The 20,010-nt window shown below is 40.5% G+C and overlaps 1 long non-coding RNA gene across 1 annotated transcript in view; it reads left to right on the forward strand.

The window, feature by feature from the left end:
• The first annotated feature begins 202 nt into the window (after positions 1 to 202).
• The window catches only part of LOC134537802 (uncharacterized), a 59,177-nt gene continuing 39,369 nt past the window's right edge, over positions 203 to 20,010 (forward strand). The window contains exon 1 of the long non-coding RNA XR_010076045.1: positions 203 to 321. This is a non-coding gene — a long non-coding RNA (uncharacterized LOC134537802). The remainder of the gene's footprint in view (positions 322 to 20,010) is intronic.

Consider the following 20,010-nt stretch of genomic DNA (forward strand, 5'->3'; position numbering starts at 1 on the left):
TCCCGGCGCGAGAGGCGACGGACGTGACGCAACGCAACGTCAGCGGGAGAGTGTTCGCGAGGGAGTAGCACACCTGGCCAGCCGACGAAGAGGGGGAGACGGAGAGAGAGGGAGAGAGACGGCGACAGCGCACGAAGCGGCAACGTCGCTCTCCGCGCTTACCCTGCGATTAACAAAAGAGCCGGGCGCTACCCGGCCGACCGTCAGTTCATGGTCAGCCACGGCCGCGCGCGCGTGTGACGGAGGGGGAACTGCTCTGCGGGCGCTGAGTTGCCGCGCCGCGACACCCGGAGCGCTGCCTTCGCACGGCACGGAAACCAGGTGAGGAGTGAGGTTATGTCGGACACCCACCACCTACTTCTGTTAAGGTGGGTCTACGATTGAAAATTAAGAATTAAGACTTAAGACTTAGTCGGATACCTACCATATGACTCTATGTAAACTAGTGGAATGGTTTATGATTGTCGTGTGTGAATTTTGACGGGTCGTGTGCGAACCATATGATGACTTAGACTTAACAGAAATGATTATATTTTATATTTTTCGTTAAGACTTAAGGGAAGCGACCAATCACAACAAACCGGAACCTTTCAACCGGAAGTTTATGTCTTATTATTGGACCGAGCAAGGCAGTATTTTGGGTTAGAATTCGTATATTTGTCATTTGTAATCATCATCCATTTCGAAAAATAGATATCCCATTTGTCAATAACCTATTTCAAACCTGCTTCTCCGTTTCGAACAATGGCCGACCATGTGTTTTGTGCTGTGATTGGTTAGAATTAACGACTTCTATGTCAATCATAAACTGGAAAATATATTTTTGACTTAATCGTGTGCTCGATGTTAAGTTATAATTCTTAAGGAAATCAATCGTAAACCCAGCTTTACACATCACGCTGGAATCACGGAATCAACAATAGAGCGATGCGATAGCAAAACAAAAATTTTGCATGTTTTTTTTTAACAGCTCGATTAACCGAAACCAACAACTATATTAAAAAAAAAGTATTGCCATTACATACGAAATACATAGCCTACACAGCATCCATCCAGTTCTACATATTGGTTTTAAATGACATGTTTCAGATAAAAATGTGTTTTTTCAAATAATTAATACTTATTCGAAAATAAATAATTTTACGTTAACGTACTAAAATGTTCGCACAAAACGAAAACATTCGAAAATAAAATCTGATGTTGATTCTGTAAAATCGGTAACGAATTGGGAAGTCATCAAGACCGCGTTATCCATCGCGCTGAAGTTACAAATGTGTAAAACGTGATATTTTCAGTAAATCATTCTTCCGCATGTGTTCTTTTTCCCTCCTCCTTTTCCAAATCCAATAAAGGTTAAATAGCGATTTTCTCCTTTAAGTGGAGTAGATGTTAGTTGCTATTTCAGCTGGGCATTTTTATACAAGATAAAATAATTAAGTAACGTAAATGTTAAAATAGTTACACGTAATAGCATTTTGTAATGTTGAAAAATTTTCACTTAAAATTTACCAAGAAAATAGGTTACAATTTCTCCAGGGATATTAGTAAATTTACAGATATGTACGGTAGTTTATGGGTACTTTTTTCATTAAGCTAACTTCTAATAAGTTGTATAACACCACATCGCTGAATTACATTTACATTAATTATATTAAAAAAAACCTTGAAATTTTACAATACTGCTAAAATTTGTATACTTAGATATCGTTGTAGTAGGATTCGGATATTTGAAAACATGACTGTCTTATAGGACATGTACCTAACTCACTTTAAAATGGCACTACCGGATTTGTTGTTGACTCAGTACATTTTTTGTAATCATGAAGTTTTTTATACTGTACTACAATGAAAACATGGATAAAGACAAAACGATAAATATTTCCTAAACAAGGAAGTATTAAAGCAATTTTGTTGCTTTTGAAATGTAGAATTCTAAGTTTATTTTTACAGCTTAACAATGATGTTCGTGTCTATATCCGCTACATTACACATTTTTCTTTGTTAAAGGAACAGAAATATTCAAGTAAAATTACATATATTTGTATATTTGTACATTTTCATGAAAACAATTTTACACTACAAAATAGTGATCGCAGTAATTCTGTGTTCGGATTCTTATCCGGACATTTAAGCTTTGTGTTGTCACAGTTCCTCCAATAGTTAAAATTATTTGTAAATCGTTATGATACAACAAGATATAGTCAAACGATTGAATATTCGATTATATTGTCCATGTTAAAAAAAAAATGTTTGAATGAAACCTCAAATAAAATATAGAATAATGCTCCTATTTTCGTAACAAACACTCAGCATTAACTAGAAAAACATATAATATACTATAAATAACCATAGCCGTGTGTTGTATAAGGTTACAACGCATTTCTTGTAGCATTACAAACTATTTCTCGGCAACCGGTTTTCAAAAGAATCTTTTGTAAAATTACAGAAAAAAATTTTCTTCTCTGTATTGCTTGGAGATGTGTCTGCTACCTCGACTCCTTACTGCTGACCTCCGGATATCACGGGTCGTGAACAAGTTCCCACAGGACATCGGCACTAGAGCTGCCCCGAAGGAAGATGAGCTAGATCGATTCTAACGTAGCTGTTTGAGGGTAGTCGATAGTTAGGAGTTCAAGTTGGAGCTGGAAGTATACCTAGTAGTAAGTCAGGTTTGTTTTTACAAGGGGTTTTCTGGAGAAAGTAATTTGTTAATGTATTCATGAAACATTTTTTTTCATTAAATATAATTATAGTCAGATTATAAAGTTAATGAGAATTGACACCTCTTTTTACCTGTTATTACTGTCTATTATCTCCAAGTTTACACACACACACACACACCTACACACACACACACACACATATATATATGGTTTTGTTTTAAAAGGATTGCCTCTGTGTTTACCTGGACTGCAAAAATAATCATTTGACCGACTACAATTCGTTTGCTTAACTTTTCGGTTGCGAAATAATGGAATAATATTATCAAATTAGTGTATTGTCATCGGTCCTCGATAAATCTACAAAGTTTGAATGAAATCTGGCCGTTTAAAGTGGGTCAAAATCGCACCCAAAGGAGTCGGTCACAAACATACAAACATACAGGTGAAGCTAATATAAAGCGTGTAAAAAATCAATCGGAGCAGGCTACCCTTCGCTGCTATTGTTAAAGACAGTTGGTCTCAGTTCACTCAGCTGCTTGGTGGTCCATCTGTAACATTACTTGATTCCCACCAAGGAGATCGCAGGTCCCATTCCCAACGGGAATGATCTGTTAGCGGGCGGGAAACACGGCGGACGTTGCCGCGAGCTTGTGGGGTTTTTCCCCGTTTCCTCACGCCCATGCATTCCGCCCCATGCTTCGCTACGGCAGTCTGCAGACAGAACACACTCGCACTGCCCATTGTACTTACATGCTCCTCCCCGTGGGTGCGCCACTGTCGTTGAAAAAAGCTGTTTCCATGGGAACGAAGAAAGCATCAATGAAATGCCGAAATTTCATAAAATCTTGCTAATATTTTATGATATTTCATAGCTCCGCCCTCGTGACATCCAGTGCAAGGTCCACTCAAAAACCGAACCCCATTTAATATGAATAACTTGGAATGGGAGCTCACCTTACATTGGGGTGCACTTGGTTGTGAAAAAAATGTGGTTTTATTGTTACATATACTTATATCACCGGCTTCGGTCATAGGAGCGAGATAAAATATAATTAAAATTTTTTTAAAATGTAGTTACCGGTTCCTTGTTCCTTTGGAGCGTGTGCAAAACAACTGCTACTCATATGGTCCAACGAGAATGCAGTTCAAGTACATGCAAGTGAACATTCTCAGACTTGCTGCGGTTCAACTTCACCTCACTAACGGCACAACTGCTGTTGCCCTATTGTGTTTTTGACAGAATCTTAGCTAAAATGCGATACATAAATTCGATACAGTACGATTACGTGTTACGTGTAAGTTATGTGTTATATATATATATATATATATGACCATGCATATTTCGCGAAAAGATTCCGAGATCAGTTATAAGTTAAAACACTGTAGCATCGTCTGTATTTCGTGATTGGGTGAATTCCTTTCAGGCGCATGTCGATTGTTACAACACCAATCACAGTAATTCAGTGCGGAAGCAAACGCGTCCTGAGTGGCTCGGTCAAATAAGGCAACGACTTCTCTCGCAGACGGCCGCCAATCACAAGGGAGAAACCACTGGTGCGGGCATACCTTGTTGCAGTCTAATAGGCGTTAAGATTTATTCGCGAAAAATGCCTGCCCCTATATATATACGTATGAACATGTAATGTGCAGTTGCATCTGCAGCCACAAGGCCTGGCCACGCCCAATTGCTCGGCGCGTCGCCCTACAAGTGCAAGCGGACCAAACATGGCGCCAAACAGCAATCCAGCTACACCTCTCTTTTACTGATCGATTAGCTTTCCGCGACGCGACGCTCTGAGCGTTAACCCGCCCCCCTCCCCCTGTTTTTTTTTTTTTTTTCGTTACGCTACTTATTCGTCACGGTCTGATGACGTCATCGCCTCGCCCAAACGCTCGCCGGCCGCAGAGCAGTTTCACTTGCGCCACGCGGATCATCGGCAGAGCCGTGGCCAGGATTCTGTGGAGGAGGTGCTCCGGAATACCCGTTAAAACATTCTTTATGAGTAAGTTTTTCTTAGAATTGAGTTTTTGACGTGAAAACGTCTAATAAATCGATGAACGCCGGCTGCACGCACGAAAAAGTGTCCCGTTACGCACATTGTCCCGTAACGCTGTGTCCCGTTACGCTCATTGTACGCTTGCGCCACATCTATCTCTCTTCCACTCGATTGGAACAACCACCATCTATTTGACTTTTTCGAGGCACATTAAACTTGAAACACTCCCATTCGTTTCCTACTTTTCCTATCATCGTCCTATCCTTAACAGATTGGAAAAAGTTAAATAGCAAACATATACAAAAGTTATAGTTAAAATAATCTCTTCGTTAAAGTAATAAACATATTTGAATTAATGAGTGCAAATAAAAGTAAATTTATCAATTAAATTGTAGATTTCATTTCACTCCTTCTTTGTATCCATACAAAATAGTGATAATTCAATAAAAATTGATTAAATTTTCTTCATAAAAGTATGCAATCATTTCATCAATGTTTTGTTATGACGTTGTAACGTTAAACTATCGTCTGTTAACCGACTTTACAGACAACCAATTTTTTTTTTCAAAGAACACAGTCACACTAGAATTTCAGGGAACAGTAGACCGTTACAAGTCCAACGTTTATTCATAGAAATTCAAGTAACGATTTTGCTTGAGAAAAGAAAACATTGTTTTTATTTACAATTGTTTTTTAATACATTTTTCTTAAGTCGACTGTTTGATGTTTTCAGTTTGGACCGAAATGAAGCTTTCCTCACACACGATCAGTCTTGTGGTTGCTGTTGGATGTATCGTTTGATCGTAGAATACGGAAGAAACTTTTGGATGTTGCAATTGTAGTTTCACTTTTAGTTATAAAAAAAAGGAAAAAAGAGTATAAACAAAGATGTCTGCCGGACACTCAGCTGATGGAATGATTGTTTGGACCGGCAGTTTGGACTGGTGAGACGCTGTTCTCACACACACTCGAGCCCACAGTACGATTTGATGGGAAGCCATCAGTTCGTCAGTACATCAGTTCCAACTTATGGGTAGAGACCGGAAAAATACGCGAATTCATTTAGCAATAGGCTCAAATACAAATATTTGTAACTCAGTGCTGCCTCTGCTATTGGCTCACAACTCACCTGGATGACTCTGGGCCAATGAGAAACACCCGACCAAAGCTTTATCGAATCACAGGCTGCTACGTTGGGACGCCTAACAAGACAGCAGCCAATGAGTGGGTGACATTTGACCGAGTGTACGTAGAACTATGGAGTTCATCCTGCAGGTCATTGAACCCGAGAATTTTTCCGGTCCCTACTTATGGGTCCACCTCCTTCTTGTTCACATACGGCAGTTCTGACAGATACGTCCGAACTGTTGGTTCGCATTTCGGCACTGATCGTGTATGGCGGCCTTTAAGAAAAGCGACTGTAAGAATGTCCAGCCAAACGAACGCTGCGGTAGTTCTAGCCGCAGCGGCGGGAAGGCATCGTGTGACACGGCCGCGTGCGCTCCTTCCGTGGCACACTTCCACTCTTCCGCAAGATCAAGATCAGATCTTGAAAAAAAAAACAAAAAAAAAACAATCTTACTACTGGAAGGAGTACCCTGCCATTTACTGACCCAGATTTTCTAGATGTTGCAAAAATAACACGTCTTTCAGGTTAGGTGTGTTACATAAATAAATACCTCGTAAAAATCCGTTCCACATGAACCTCTTTTGTTCCCAGGTGGGGTAGTTTTCGCACGTCTAGATACTCGTTACTTAAATGAAGAATTTGGTTAGGTTAAGTCAGCGGACATTTAAAATTCACTGAAATATTGAAAATGTATTAAATTTATTGATATGATTTATTATTACTTCGTTTGCGAAGTCGTAAAAGAGAACGGCAAACATCGGAAAAAATTTTGGCGACTGATCGGGGGTCGGTGATACTCCTACGCAATTAATGCATGCCCATTGACCCCCCCCCCCCCCCGCATATTGTGCCCAGGGATTTACCTCGTGTCTATCGCTGCCAATGGCTGGTCCAATCCCCGCACAGAGCACACGCATTGCTAATTCCCAGCGAGACTTGGGCGTACAAGCTTCGGCCTGAGACGCGACTAGGTCCCTCCTTATCCCGGAACCGTCCTACAAACACACTTATTTTTTGACGTGACAACGTCTAATAAATAGATGAACGCCGGCTGCACGCACGAAAAAGTGTCCCGTTACGCACATTGTTCCGTTACGCTGTGTCCCGTTATGCACATTGCTCCGTTACGCTGTGTCCTGTAACGCTCGTTGTATGCTTGCACCGCATCTATCTCTCTTCCACTCGACTATTTATAAAGTGTAGTGAAAAGTTAATGTGGTTTTCATTGCTTATTACAACAAAAATTTCGGCAATAAAGGTTAATTATTCTTGCATTTTAAAAATCTGATTACTAGTATAATTTCAATTATTTATTCTTTTATTATTAAAATAAAAATGATTCCATTTCATTCATAAAAGTATGCAATCATTTCATCAATGTTTTGTTATGACGTTGACACGTTAAACTATCGTCCGTAAACCGACTTTACAGACAACCAATTTTAGTTACGTTGTGGATCGCGGGATTCGCTGTCACGACCGCCGTGTGCTTGCACGAGAATATGCTCTCTCGCGGTGGGTCGACGACGCGACCTATCAGAGATCCGCCAACAGGAGGCCTCGTTTCCTTCGCGAGTGGTTGCCCAAAACAGGAAGCCTGGTCGTTACGTCACGGCCCGGCGCGGGAAACACTGCGAAACTGCGCTGGGCAGAAGCGAAACTTCAGATCCTTTGGCCTCGAGTCAAACGCCCGAATAGAACGCGTTTGTGCATCTACACACACACACATATATTTTTTTTAAACGTGTAACGTCTTAGCTCTCGGCGTACTCGGCGTACTGAAATCGGCGGGAGTGATATCGAGAATGGAACGTAAGTCAAGGAATGGAAATAAGTAACAGACAGTGCTGCTATCTATTGCGGAACCAAAATTCACAAAGACAAAGGAAAGGAAACTTCATAGTATTAACTGTTGGGTGAATTTCAACGAAAAGGGCAGTATTTTAATAAATTTCCATGTCGAAAATCAAGTGTAAAGCAGGGGTTTACTTTTTTTTTTCAAGTCTTTTAAAATTTCGGGTTGCAAATGTAAATTTTCGATAGTCGACGTAGCTGTTCAGACAGCGATGCTAGCGGCAGAAGCTGAAACTACGTGTGATTCCTGTCAAAAATGTAGTTAAAAACACTTTTTGCGTATATTCATCAAGTTACGTTAAATTACGCGTAGGAGTTTTGTATTATAAGTGTATTTGCAACATGAAAGCGTATGAATTTGCTCGTTACTGAGGTTAGACGTTAAACATCACTGGCGGCTACTAAAACACTCGTTCACATTTTTTTGCTGTTATTAATAGTAAGAAAGCTAGGTTAGGTTAAGTGGGTTGGATAAATAAAATGTTCGCAAAATTAAATTTTTTTTTCAGAGAGGGTATTTTTCTCCACGTCTAGTGATCGTAACTAAAATGAAAGATTTGTTACATTAGGTGTGCAACACTCTAAAACACTTTTAAGCCCTGAATATGTGCATTCAGAGGTTTATAATCATTATGATATCCGTACAAAACTTCCCTGTCCTTTAAAACTTGATGAAATCTTTTGTTGTGCATTTCTCCTCCGTTGTTTTCATATGAATTTTTCAGTTAAATATTTTAAATTGGTTTTGTAGTTTAGAAGTTATGAAATGTAATGTGTTTCACAAAGTAGAGTATTAATGCATTATTTATGCATTAATTATTATATGCATTTATGTGGAAAATTATGTAGCCACAATACACTTTCTGGTATATTAGTGTTGTATGTATATTTTTAATTACCCCATTATGTATACCTTAAAGATAAATTAAATTAAAGAAGGGAAATATATTTTACTTACATATTTTTCTCAAATTATTTGGAAATAAATCTCGAAAATAAATCACTTGAATTTTCCTAAATCGCATCAAGAAGAAGTTTGATGCGCTTTCGTAAGCAAAAAAAAAAAAAAAAAAAAAAAAAAAAAAAAAAAAAAAAAAAAAAAAAAAAAACACTGAAACCCCTATATAACTAGGTTCATATGAGAAGTACAAATTGTTATATTTTAATAATATTCTAACGCTAATTTTTTCTTCTTGGTTTTAGTTTTTATTTAAATTACATATAAAGAGGTATAAAAAAAATATACAATATGAAGATACCAGAAACTTTATGATGTGCACAAATTTTTCCACACTTTCAAATGAACTAAAATTCTATTTACTTTAAACTGTACAATTTAATAACTTGTAAACTAATTAACGTAAAAAAGTATTTTTAAATAAAAAAACATCTTTTGACAAAAAACATTTGTGGGAAATGCATTACAAAAATATTGTAGGTACAATTTGTTTAATTCCAAGAACGTTCTATACGAATTTCGCGATGGTCATAACTTATGGCGGGTAATGCACGAGTTCTCGCAGAACACTACGTTGCACGAGTTGGCTGTCGATTCCGGGTAAGTTCGGGGACTTATCTGGGGTAGGTGAATCTCAGGCCACCCCGGGGCAACGGTCCGTAGACAGACTTGCCGCCGTGCAACGGTAATTATAGGCGCCGAGGACTTCCACGGATTAATTATTTTTAAAAGTTGACTCGGAGCACGAGGACGTCATCGTCTCTTAAATGGTTCGACCACGAGAGCTGTCTACCCGTCCTGGGCGGCCCTGAGCCAGCAACAACCGAGAAGTAAAAGTGCTGTTTCCAGTCCGTAGGATGGAAAGCCCGCGCGACCTTGATATCGGCCAGCGAGAAAACTTAAGGGAGATGAGGACCCGCCATCTTGAATTTTTCCACATTTTTTTGACGTGACAACGTCTAATAAATCGATGAACGCCGGCTGCACGCACGGAAAAGTGTCCCGTTACGCACATTGCCCCGTTACGCTGTGTCCCGCTACGCTCATTGTACGCTTGCGCCGCATCTATCTCTCTTACACTCGATTGGTACAACCATCGATTTGACTTTTTCGAGGCACATTAAACTTGAAACACTCCCATTTGTTTCCTACTTTTCCTATCATCGTCCTATCCTTAACAGAATAACACAGATTGGAAGAAGTTAAATGGCAAACATGTATCAACGTTATAGTTAAAAAAAATCATCTCTTCGTTAAAGTAATAAACATATTTGAATTAATGAGTGAAAATAAAAGTAAATTTATCAATTAAATTGTAGATTTCATTTCACTCCTTTGTATCCATACAAAATAGTGATAATTCAATAAAAACATATTCAATTTTATTCATAAATGTATGCAATAATTTCATCAATATTTAGTTATGACGTTGTCACGTTAAACTATCGTCCGTAAACCGACTTTACAGACAACCATTTTTTTTGTTGCTATAATTCTGATTTTGAACTATATATCCCAATCTGTGTGCATGATTCGTATCTCCCAAGATCTTCCATACGTAATTGTCGCCACCACACATGAACCAGTAATAATCACCGTTGAATAAGTAAATGAACTCTTACGTCACTGAAACACTCGGAAGATTTAACTGACTTGAAAGTTTTAGCTAAGCCTGGCAAACATTAGTACAGTTACAATGTTTATGGCTGTTTGCAAAATGTCACCCACTGGGAATAAATTACACATAAGTTCATTCTAACCGTCCATACGTATATGGAGGTTGACGGAAAACTCTTGAGTCATTAAAAGATAAGTTTTTTACTCTACTCTAAAGTTCCACAGTGGTGGAACTGGTTCGTTTGGTATCTGAGATACAGAATAATTGTTTCGTGCACGTTTTGTCATTAAAAGAACAGTTATTGACTCTTCCATATAGTTTCCCAGTTCTGGCACTGGCTCGTTTGGTTCTGAGTTGCATAATTGTTTCGTGCACGTTTTGCACAAAATCACTGACGTCAGAGGTCATATAATCCAGCAAGCAAATTTCACGTTCGTCCTTCGTTTAAAAGTCTTACCTGCCCACTTTCCAACGAAACACTCGATATATTTTAATTAATCGTGAACTCCACTAACTGATGTGGCGATGCATTTCAGAAGACGGGGGGACACTTCTTGCAATGAAAAACCTGACAACGGCTAGTATCATGCAGTCATCAAGTCTTAAACATTTAAACACCGGGGGAAAAAAAAATTGTAAATATGCACAGGTGTCGTCGTCACTTGTAATGAAGACCATGAGAGCTTGTACCAGGGATATGAACCTGCCCAGTATTCCTGATCCTGGTTGCCTGTACGATTCCCTGAAATTACTACAAGCAAATACCTGGGTGGTTTCTTATACAGGCCGTGACCGAGTTCTTCAACAAAATTTTCCTGATTTGTGTTGGTATGTGTTTCCATTGGACCCCACAATATCGTCGTCATTGTGTTGTACATAGTGTACATATAATACATATGAAAATATTTTTTGAATGTGTATTTACTGATGTTTCCCAGGCGTTGTAGGTATTGCCGTGGAAATTTAATAAACATGGACGTACGCAAGGGGTAAGATGGAGGGGCATAAAGCTCCCCTTAACCCTCCCCTAGGAAAGAATTTGAAAGAACAGCGGGCAAAGTGGTTCTACACCCCCCCCCCCCCCCCCCGCGAACGAAACGAAATTCTGCGTTCGCTCCAATTAATGTATTGGCTATGCGGCATGATTCTTGTCTCAAATTTAACAGTTGCCAAAAGTAGAACCTGTGTATTCTTCTGCCACTTGTTCTGTCAACAGCATTAAAAAAAATTAATGTGATTTGTTAGTGTTCGTAAACAAACACCATTTGACAGTCAGGGAATGGATAAGCAGAGTAACACCTGTATTATTAACGAGACGTGTCAGATTTGGGTCGTCACATAACGCTTTGTTTTGCAAGTTAATAATAGCCGCAGTTTTAGACGGCACCATGAAAGATGGCATCGCGAAAATACGAACCCTTCAACGCGAAGCCTTAATTGGAGAGACTGTGACGTCACAAGGTTCAATTATCTTTTTTTTGTTTCTCTTCTTCCCCTTCTCTGTCGATAATACAATAAGATGATTAAAATTTTAGTTATGATCGTGCATGATTAAGAGGTTTTAAAGTACCGTCGAACCCAAGCAGATGATTGGTTATTAAAAGGATGGGTTCCTCCCCTAATTGGTACGAAATGAGGGGAATTTTATCATAATACCTGCCCAGAGTAATTGCAACCTTTTGAACTTGTACCTTGGAGATAAACATCAGAGAAAAAATAAGACATCTTCCTGAAAAATTTATTTTTGAATTGCTGCAAAATACTTTTGCAAGCATCAATATTACAATATATTTTGTCGTGGCAATCAAACAATTTCGTATGATCATAAGCGTGTTAGTTAAACAATCAGAAGTTTTTTTTACTGTCACTAACATATAGCTTAGTTAAAATATTAAAATTATTTATAACGCCAAAAATTATTCGGTAGCGTGATATTACAAAATATGTTTGTAGCTACAAAACTGTTATTATTATTTATTTTTTTAGCTTACAGTTTAAACGGTATCTTTATTTAAAGAAGCTATAACTTACAGAAATAAAGACAAAACATACAATTTCTCCACAAAATATTGAAGATATTTTTCCCAGCCAAAGTTTAACACATTTAGGTGTACTTTTGTTGTTCGTCAATTTTGTTTGTTGGACAATAAATCTGGCGACATTACCATAATTAGTTTTTAGCTATTCACCCTGTGTTTCTTCAAACTCTTAAATGGTATGGCATTCTATCTTTTCATGTTCAGCTGTTTTGTTAATTGTACGTGGTCCGGGTTCGTAAAATTAAAAATATCTTAGACACGCTTTCTGGATTTTTGTACGCGATTTTGTTAAGTTCTGCAGATATTACTTAGCAAACTAGCAAACATGCGCAGTAGTTAAATACGGATAAAGCTAAGGCATCGAACATATGAAATTTGATTCGGTTAACTGGCAATGAAAAAACCGAATCAAAATTAATCTTTTCGATGCTTTAGCTTTATCCGTATTTAACTACTGCGCATGTTTGCTAGTTTGCTGAGTAATATCTGCAGAACTTAACAAAATCGCGTACAAAAATCCAGAAAGCGTGTCTAAGATATTTGCAATTTTACGAACCCGGGCCACGCACAATCAACAAAACAGCTGAACATAAAAAAAAAAAAAAAAAAAGAATGCCATACCATTCTAGAACACAGTTGAAAGGATAAGTAGGCAAAAAAACACAATATCTTACAGATAAGCTTGTCTGGTTCAATTTCGTTCATTATCACGACACGAAAAATAAGAATTTGTTTCAAGTGGCACGTAATTAATATGGACTGATCTACCGGAGAGGCTAAAACATTATCACTTGTCTTGTTCTGTAAAATTTTTTAGATCTTTCCTTCTGCAAAACCTGTTAAATTAAAGACAATGTTAAAGTCCTGTAACGTATTCTTATAACGTGTTTTTTTTAATTGTATTGTATTAGTAGGTAGTTTAAGTTGATATTCAATGGTGTATAAATATATATATTTTTTAGTTTTGTTTTGTCACGTATCAATTGTAAAACAGCCAAGAGCTACATTTTAAAGTTTCCATTTGTTTTTTTTGTTTGTTTCTTACAAAAATGTACAGCTTTACTCCGAACTTGATGAAATTATTTTGCACACTTGACCTTCGAAACACGATGAAGGTCACTGTCTACGTAAAGTTTCGAAAAAAAAAAACAACAAAAAAAACCCTCTTGAAGCGGAATTTTGATAATTCTTGATGAAACTTCGCTATTGCATTGCTGATGCGCTCGTCGTCTCCACGAAAACAGCTATTGACTTGTTTGATTTTTTTCCCATTCGAGTCGCGGCAATGGCGTATCTACGAGGAAGGGCTTTCTGCGAATGTCCTACCTGTAGACTGCCTTAGCGGAGCACGGGTACTTAGCTGCAGCGCATCACATCCTTGGATAGCAATTCCAATTCAAGATTTCTGCCACTAGCACTGCCCTTGTTGAGGTGCGCTCCGTCGCCAGACACACGCCATAGAGCGCAAAAGTTACAGACACAACTTTGTAATGTAATGAAAAAATTTTTTTTTACAGCATCCGAAAAAATAGTATTTTGTAAGGAAAAATTTGGAATGAGGATTGTGGAAATACATTTTCCTAAAGTATTTCATCAAGAGCATCATCTGATCATTTCCATTTTTTTTTTAATTTTACGGAGATTTAATTGAAAACCGCCATTTTGATTTCAACCCTTTGTTAGCATTATGTTTATGTCATTTAATTTTGAAATGTCTTGTTAGTAATAGTGCCTGACAGTTACACATAGTTTCTCCTGTGAAAAAAATAATTAGTGTTTAGCATTCAGCAATTTTTTTTCTGTCAGGATGACCGCAATAATACTGTCATCTGACACTATTTTATGGTCTTAGAAAAATCAAGAAACGGTGTAATTAAAAAAAAATATATTAAACCTTATAATAATTAAAGGTTAATGTTAATGTTAATGTTAAGGGGCCCAGATCGTCAGGGGTGTAAATGTGTTAGTGAGTCGGGATGATAAGCTTATAGTGCGGTATCGCCTCTAAGCGCAAGGCTCTGGACTGGCGCGCATTCTTCTCGTAGTAACAGGATAACTGTGAAATTTGAGCGGTGACCGAAACATTATATGGCGGAGATGAAGATAAAGGTGCAACGCAAGTCCCTTAAGTGCTTTCAAGAATCTGCACCGGTTGTTTTACGCCTAAAAAAATTACTGTGAATACACGCGTTTTAGCCATTTTTAAACTCTTACTAAAAATACAGTTTAAATAATTTAATCCGAAATCAAAATTTAGTTTTCGGCCCTCAGCGAAATCTTAAATGCTGTCCGTGACTAGACCATCACTCGGATATCTTGAGTAGTTTATCAAATCGCGTTGTTTTTTCCTGAAGCTCTGCACACCGTGTGTTTGCCCTGATAATCTAGGTAGTATCTTTGAATATATATATTGTATAGAAGTCGCGAGTGGATAGGATTTACTCTACGTTATTCAGAAGCGTATGATGAGCAGCTTGGGAACTTCACCGCTGCAGTGTGCTGCCGTAACGCCCTGTATCGTCTTAGTTGTTAGTTACACGTTAGAGCGCAGCACTGTCGCCCGCTGTCATCCCCCGCACCCCCGTACCTATCATTCACTGCAGCTCAAGTTCGTTCAACAGGAGGGGGAAGGGGTGTTTGAAGAGTTCGACACTTGTCCGCTAGGGACCACCACAAGTCGATGCCCTAGAGATGTGTGGCGATTGCGGCGGTGAATTAACCAACTACCTCAAAACCGTATTAGGAATTTTAACCTGGGCTGGCGACTTCTATACAGTATATATATTCAAAGGTAGTATGAAGCGCAGTGCAATCCGAGCGTGGGGCAGACTACAGTAAACAAAGGAACGGTAGATGCTTGTCGCCGCGGCAGAAAGAAGGCCTCGCCAATTAACGACGGTCGCGCTCGTCTCCCGGGCGACGACAGCCACGGGAGCGCGTCCAAGCGCTGTTGGCCACGTGACCCGTTTCTGGGTTTCCTTGATTCAGCTCGGCGACTCGTCGACGGGGTCGTTGCCACAACGCCGAAATACCATAACGCCGAATGTCAAAATTGACCACAACGCCGACAGCTAGAAAACTGCTGTGGTACCACAACGCCGAAATAGCAACTGAATGAATTTGTGTGTGTTTCTTAAATGTACCTTTACGCCGAAATACCACAATCAAACCTAACTTAACCTAACCTAACCTAACGTAGCGTAATATAACCTAACTTAACCTAGCCTATCCTAGCCTAGCCTAACCTAACCTAGTATAACCTAACCTAGTCTAACCTAACCTAACCTTTTTGGCAGTCCTGCAATTACATTTTTCGGCGTTAGTGTATTTCGGCGTTGTGGTATTTCGGCGTTGTGGTATTTCGGCGTTGTGGTGCGTCCCCCTCGTCGTCGACGTAGACGTGAACACCAACACTACACATTAGTGTCAGCTGTGCACCGCGCGATGTTGTTTTTTTATTCGATAATTTCATATTTTCGCTTTTATTGTGAATAAATTCATAAATTAACTATCGTTGGTTTTTTTAAAAAGATTTTTTTTATATAATTTCAATACCTACTTACGTATTTATTATCTTTCAAAAACTTGAAGGCCAATCTTAATGTCAACCCTAGCATTAACTAGGAACACGTAATGGTGTTGTATTCAGTTTAGAAAATTGTCGCCTCAGTCGTGCATAACATATATTTTTTTGGTATATAATCATAAATAAATAAAATTTGTACTCCACAAATCTGGAAAAAAAACTCTTGATTGTAGGATCGTGGGAAACTCAGTTGCATTAAATAGTCTGTCGCTTTCGTCCGAAATCCGCCAGTCCTTCACACTTCCGCCCGTAAGCGCCAAGTGATTCACGACACGAAATAATCCGTCCGTCGAAACATTCCCCTGAGTCAATGCAGCCAACAACACGTGCTTTCTCTTTCGGAAATTTATCACGATGTTTGGTATTCATGCCGTGCTCCCATGCGTAATGCAGTCTACTGGGAAATATTTGGAAACAGTCAAGTGTCACAGTTGGGATCTCATACATGAACCCCAATGTTTTTACGTAAAAATTTTAACACCGACTGGAAAATCAACCATGATGTGTGTGTATGAAGTAGCTTGGCTTCTGGATTGTAGCCGCGTCCTTGGCGAATAATTCACCGAGCAGGTAACTGCTCTCTGACGATGGCGACTGCAATTTCGACCGAAACGTCGGTGAATTATTCGCCGAGGACGCGGGGCTACAACCCAGAAGCCAAGCTACTTCAGACAATGGCCGCGAAAGCCTGCGAACATTATTAATGTGTAGGGACTGGAAAAATTCGCGGTTTCAATGACCACTAGGATAGACTCCACGATTCTCTATGTACTCGGGCAACTATCACCTGGTCATTGGCTACCGACTCGGGACACCTGTTTACTGCGATTCTTATGATACGATACTTCTTTTTTTGAGTGTTTGCCATTGGCTCAGAGTCCTTCAGGTAAATTGCGGTCCAATCACTGACGCAGCATTAAGCTAAACGAGTTTGGATTCCAGCCTGTCTCGAAAGGAATCCGCGAATTTTTCCGGTCTCTATTAATGTGTGTATGTATGTATGTATGTATGTATGTATGTATGTATGTATGTATGTATGTATGTATGTATGTATGTATATATATACATATATATAATCCTTCCGCTCGTCAAAAGTATAAGTTCGTCAAATTTTTGACTCGCGGGTGGACGAAATTTTTCGGGAATTTTGACTAGCTGTGTGTGACGTGATCGACAGACGGGATAACGCATGGGAGTTGGCGACGGGATTGTCGTGATTTGGAATTTTTATCTTCCCGTAGCGAGGAAGGTATAGATAGACCAGTCCTCTCTCACCTTCACTCGACGTGGGGGGGGGGGGGGGGGGGGGGGAGAGCGAGTCGACGAGTCGAGGTGATCATCGCACTTGGAAGGGGGGGGGGGGGGAGTTTTGCTGCGGCGAGCAAATCTGTAGGACGAGCGTGGCTAGTAGGTTCTCTCTCTCTCTCTCACTCTCTCCCAAGCGTAATCGAGGCTGTAGTGTTTGCTGGGACGCTACTTCTGAGGGAGCCCGGTGCTCGGATCTCCTGCGGCTGATCTACAACCTCCCCTCCTCCCCTCTCCCCCCCTACTAAGGAACCAGGCGTCCGTGACCTCAAACCAAGCGGCAAAGGAACAGGAAATGTGTATCGATCCACGGATCCGGGGCGGATTGACGTTCGCGCGCTCAGTTGAAGATGTCTCGCCAGCACCGACTACAACCGCTGAGCCTTCGGAGTCGGACAACGATGTTCTAAGTTTCTCCACGAGACCGCAGCGACAAATTGTAGTTAACTGAATTAATTATTTTTTATGACATACCCCATTCCTGATTAAACTGTATTTTTTTTTTTCATAGAGAAACCTTCAATAATGGTCAAGAAAGATTAATACCCAGACACATAGAAAACCAGCCAAAATCGCACGATGTCAAAAGACCGCGCAGAAAATTCCGTGAAAGAATTAAGGCCCGTCTACAACAGTCCCAACCTGTGGGCGATCCGTGTGCTTATCCAAAAGTGAGTGACGTCACATTGTCGCACGGGAAATTGCCCTGTCTACAACTACGATGTCCGATGTCCCAATCCTCTTATTTCTAAGTGTATGTCCTACAGACTTAAACTCTGTTCCTTATATTATGTGGTGTCAAGCTCTCGGGCCACGCTAGCTGGTCAAAGCAACTGAAAACTCTAATCAGTTTCCTGATGTTTTCCTTTTGTTTATAAGCACCAACAGTGGCGGATAGAGATTTTTCTTTATGGAGGAGTGGGTTTTGAAGAAAAAAATGTGAAAAAAAATTATAAAATTTGAACACGTGTATTTAAAACCCCCTACATTACTATTGACACAAGTTAACTGACATATGGGCCAAAAAAAGTAGCCGTAGGCGACGCGCGTTCTGAATGAAGGTGTTGTAAGATCTCACCTTGCATCATCCAAAATAACATACTGCCTTCACTGATATGTTGATATTTTTTTCCCAACTTCGGAAAAGGGGAGGGGGGATTTATCCCCACATCCCCCCTGCCCCCTGCGTCCGCCACTGAGCATCAGCTCTCGAGAACCTGTGAAAACCTTCAGCCGTCAACTCTTGTAATCATTTGGGCCTTCTTCGAGCAGCGCAGCGGGCAACCGGGTGGCCTCGTTTCGAATTTCTGGCCAGGAGAAAGTTGTTCTAGGATGAGCGATACTGCTTGAAGTAAAGTCGGATGCCTTTCACATCATTGCTTTCCCATCCGCGTGAAATTCAGGTCGTTTTTGTGTAAGAATTACAGTGAGCAGTGCAGTTTGGCGCGGCCTCTGGAGGCCTCGGTGTCCGGTGTCGGGGAGTGCGGGGAGTGCGGGGAGTGCGGGGAGTGCGGGGAGTGCGGGGAGTGCGGGGAGTGCGGGGAGTGCGGGGAGTGCGGGGAGTGCGGGGAGTGCGGGGAGTGCGGGGAGTGCGGGGAGTGCGGGGAGTGCGGGGAGTGCGGGGAGTGCGGGGAGTGCGGGGAGTGCGGGGAGTGCGGGGAGTGCGGGGAGTGCGGGGAGTGCGGGGAGTGCGGGGAGTGCGGGGAGTGCGGGGAGTGCGGGGAGTGCGGGGAGTGCGGGGAGTGCGGGGAGTGCGGGGAGTGCGGGGAGTGCGGGGAGTGCGGGGAGTGCGGGGAGTGCGGGGAGTGCGGGGAGTGCGGGGAGTGCGGGGAGTGCGGGGAGTGCGGGGAGTGCGGGGAGTGCGGGGAGTGCGGGGAGTGCGGGGAGTGCGGGGAGTGCGGGGAGTGCGGGGAGTGCGGGGAGTGCGGGGAGTGCGGGGAGTGCGGGGAGTGCGGGGAGTGCGGGGAGTGCGGGGAGTGCGGGGAGTGCGGCGCAGGTCGACGACAGGCGACCCCGCGTCACGCTCGCGCCGGCGTCACGGTCGCTCCAACGTCACGTCCGCCATGCTGGATGACGTCACGGCCATTCTGGATTGCCTTTTACCTAGCCCCTGGCCGTTTATCACGGAGTTTTTTTAAAATTAATCTGAAATCTAATTTAAAAAAATTGGTTGTCTGTAAAGTCGGTTTACGGACGATAGTTTAACGTGACGTCATAACAAAACATTGATGAAATTATTGCATACTTTTATGAATAAAATTAAATCATTTTTATTTTAATAATAAAATAATAAATACTTAAAATTATACTAGTAATCAGATTTTTAAAATGCAAGATTAATTAACCTTTATTGCCGTAATTGTTGTTGTAATAAGCAATGAAAACCACATTAACTTTTCACTTCACTTTATAAACAGTCGACGAAACAGTTCACGTGTAGTTGTGTGCTGCCGCTGTCTTTCTTCTCCTCGGACGCATAGGCCAATCGAGTGGAAGAGAGATAGATGCGTCGCAAGCGTACAATGAGCGTAACGGGACACAGCGTAACGGAACAATGTGCTTAACGGGACACTTTTTCGTGCGTGCAGCCGGTGTTCATAGATTTATTAGACGATGTCACGTCAAAAAAGAAGTAAATTTTATACGAAAAATAATTTACAAAACATATACGTAAGAAACGTTAAATTCTTGGTTTAAACCTGTAATAAAAAAATTAAAATCAAGAGGTTCTAAAATATAGGTATATATTGTATTACTATACATAATACAGGTATATATATTAGTACAGGTTTTACATAGTCAGAAGTAAGTCAATGTGCAACGTAAATAAGAAAACAATTGACAAAATAAAAAAAACTTCC

The sequence above is a fragment of the Bacillus rossius genome, chromosome 12, assembly GCF_032445375.1.
Source record: "Bacillus rossius redtenbacheri isolate Brsri chromosome 12, Brsri_v3, whole genome shotgun sequence".
NCBI classification, from domain to species: domain Eukaryota; kingdom Metazoa; phylum Arthropoda; class Insecta; order Phasmatodea; family Bacillidae; genus Bacillus; species Bacillus rossius.